Source organism: Augochlora pura, unplaced genomic scaffold (assembly GCF_028453695.1).
Source record: "Augochlora pura isolate Apur16 unplaced genomic scaffold, APUR_v2.2.1 APUR_unplaced_1968, whole genome shotgun sequence".
NCBI lineage: Eukaryota > Metazoa > Arthropoda > Insecta > Hymenoptera > Halictidae > Augochlora > Augochlora pura.
This window is the reverse complement of record NW_027582070.1, coordinates 1-3,490: the sequence shown is the minus strand read 5'-3', so window position 1 is coordinate 3,490 and position 3,490 is coordinate 1. Positions and strand designations below refer to the sequence as shown.

At 40.2% G+C, this 3,490-nt stretch overlaps 1 long non-coding RNA gene across 1 annotated transcript; it reads left to right on the top strand.

The window, feature by feature from the left end:
- Nucleotides 1-555: 555 nt before the first annotated feature.
- On the top strand, nt 556-1,058 carry LOC144477568 (uncharacterized). The gene is made up of 3 exons (XR_013495212.1): nt 556-652; nt 824-868; nt 937-1,058. It is a non-coding gene; the product is annotated as an uncharacterized LOC144477568 (long non-coding RNA).
- Nucleotides 1,059-3,490: the final 2,432 nt, after the last annotated feature.

Below are 3,490 nucleotides of genomic sequence, written 5' to 3'. Positions count from 1 at the left end.
CGCAATTGGGATTTTTATTGCAATATACTGCTGAAAAGAAAAATTTGAAAAAATGCATAAACAATGTCTGAAACGATATCTGAACAAAGAATAAATTTGCAAAGGCTTCGACCTTTAGTTTTGCGAAAAGTCAGTGATTATTTGATTTTTAATTTTTCAATTTTTACGGTAGCAGCTTGCTATGGAAAATTTGTAAATATTCTGGAGTATGCTTCCTGTGATCAGAGGTATACCAGATTTTTATAAAACTTTAGTACCGTCCGTTAATAAGAAAATGGCATGGAAAAAGTGTATAGTATTTTTAATCGTGCAGTGGCTGATGGTAAAAAAACAACGCCTCCTTGCATCTTCTATTTTATTTTTAAAATATTATTTTATTTTTATTCCCGACTGTTATTATTATTTACCAACTTCTTGTTTATCGATAGAGTATGTCTTAACACTGGTCACGACGAACACGTTTCAAAATCGCGCTCGATATCTGTAATGGTTTTAATAATATGCACGCGGAGTATATAAACGCCAGGTGAATATGATTCCAAAGGAACGTGGTAATCCGACGACTAACAATATGTTCACAAGAGTTCGTTCAGTACTTTTACCTGTTTATTTATTGGTGATGCTGGGCTGTGTCTGGATGGCAACTGCAGAGGTTAGTATGGCGCTGAAATTGATTATTCGATAGAGTATTTGCAATATTATTAGCAATATTATTGGAAATATTATTGGCAATATTATTAGCAATATTATTGGCAATATTATTAGTTATATTACCAGCAATATTACTACCAATATTATGATAAAACGCTGTGTCCTTTTCCAGCCGAATTCATGTAGGTGTAACGCACCTGTTGGAGCTGGCTGCCGGGTAAATTTATTGATACTCCTTTACACTAAAAATAGGTAAAAATCTCACGTACTTGTTTTCTTCTTTAGCGACGATGCCGGCCAAGGGGTTGAGAAATTCGTCACGAAACAGACGAAGGCAGCCTGGTTCTATTGTAATACCTCAAATGTATTATACGACTGCCTCGAGAAAATAAAGAGTTAACATCCTCTATCAACAATGCATAATTCATTGCACCATTACCTTCTCAACAATACAATTTTTCCAACAAAAAAAAAAATAAAAGTAAAACATTTTTACACTTGTCAGATTCAAAAAATAAACAGCTCGTCTCGCGACGACGAAACACCACCGTTTCTCATCTTTTTAAACTATCGCGTGGACTGACAAAAAATCTGAAAAAATTTCAGAACACTCGTCAAGATGGCGTTTCCTCAGAGAATTAACGCGCAAATAGTCTAACTGTAGGAATGTGGAATCTAGCTGAAAGGCGGAGTGGACGCAAAATATATAAAACTACGGTTGAAAGAAAGAACGTCTGTACAATACAATGTTTCGGCTGTGACTGACTGCAGGCATAGCCATCGCCGGCGATGGGAACTTTCCCATTTCTTTATTACCCGCCATCTGACATATTCTTAAGTGCCCTGACACAGTCCCGTATCGCACCGGACACCTAAACAGACTCCCGACTTACCAATAATAAGTCCCCCAGTACGACAAATCTAACATACAAGGACTGACGGCATCCTCTATGCAAACTGTGGGAACCGTTAAACTCCATATAAATGGAATTCCAGCCTTGTTCTACGTTGTGAAAAATTGTGCCACATCAGCAGATGGGTTTTTGAGTAGTCCCTTCTTATTACAAGAAGACGCCCAAATTTCTTATTTTCACAGATTATTGATAACTCGTACCCAGCCGACCACGCCCATTCGCTTTACGGAGGTGCGAGGAGGACAAGGTTATTCCAAACCTAAATCTCGAAAGATTAAAAATTCTGGGACAAACAAGAGTTATCAACTGCACCAGAAAACGATGCAGAATGCTTGCAGCGATGCAACCGCGGCGCATAGTCGCAGAAATAATTTTTATAAAAATCAAAACCCGAAATCAGCAGCGGTCGAATCGGATACCATCGATCAACGTATCCGAGAGTCGCGCAAAAATAATAAACTAATTCAGAAAGATAAAGCAAAGGCTCCACGACAATCCCATAATTGGACAAAATCCAAAAAACCAAGATCTGCAGTAGAATTACCAGAAACCTGCAAGCAGCCAGAGGAGCCTAAACAATTTGCCGAACGACATTCTCAAACTTCGAGTGATAGTGAGAGTGCCATAATCGCAGACCTGACTAGTTTCTACGAACGCAATACACCAAAAAACACACCGGTACCATCAAATCAAAATTTAAAAGATCCAAAACCTACAACTCTGCGAACACCAAAAATTCTCCAACGCCCAATTAGCACCTCGACTGCATATTACAATCGGATCTCACCATCGAATTACATCCAGAAATGGCCAACGAACTCTACACGAGATTACGCATTTTCATCGACGGAGAACAATAGCTCAACTGAAGAAGATGATATCGATGACGTTACCATTCCACCCAAACAAATCAGGAAACGAGCTCATTACAGAGCCTTATCACCCAACCGAGACGGCCATTACCCATTCTGCAATTACTTTAAGAAAACACACACTTAGAGTAAGTACACTAAACAACACACAACACACGCTAATAATACGACACGCCCTAGGTAAAGCGTACACCTTCAAGAAGGAGTGAAAGCATCACTTACATGATGTTTCATCTAAGGGGGGAGGTGTTACGTACGGAGATTACTCCCGACGTTTTTCTGCTCCTTCTTGAGGGTTTACGCTAGCTAACGTCAGCCGGAGCGCGACTCCGTGATCATAATATAAATGTTTAGTCTTCCGACGAACCCCAGCCCAAGGGCTGGGACCACCCGTTTCCGAGTCACTGTATCATCCGCGGTGTAGTCCCCACGATTCAAACATAAGAAATGTTTAGTCTTCTAACGAACGCCAGCCTAAGGGCTGGGACCACATGTCATTGTATCATCCGCGGGATGTCCTGGTCACGTAGGCCCAGTCCCCACCACCAAATATTTCTAGATATATATATATATATAAATATTTCTAGTTCTATCTCTGAACTAGTTCAGCCGCGTATAAAAGGGCTAAGATTTCTCTTCTCATCGGGCAGTTTCAAGTCAAATCGCGACGCGAGACGTAGCAAGATCGAGCCAAGTTCTCCTTCAAGCAACAGTTAACCCCCGCCGACTTGGTGCGTAAACCAGGTAGCGTGTCTTAGGACCATCGCGAATCTTACACTACACTCATACACTTGTAATAGATTGAAGTTGTTAAATTATATTAGTTTTACTTTCAATTCAGTGTACAACCTTATTTCATTCCATCTCCCAGTTCGAGTCAGTTGTTGGTAACGATCTCACAAAGATACACCTTTGCCGCTCGAGGTGTATCTATTAATATTTCTTTCGAAGTTACCAGGCAAATCTAACCTCCGGCCACGTGTGCAGTGCCCCTCGGCTTGTAACACGCAATTGGGATTTTTATTGCAATATACTGCTGAAAAGAAAAATTTG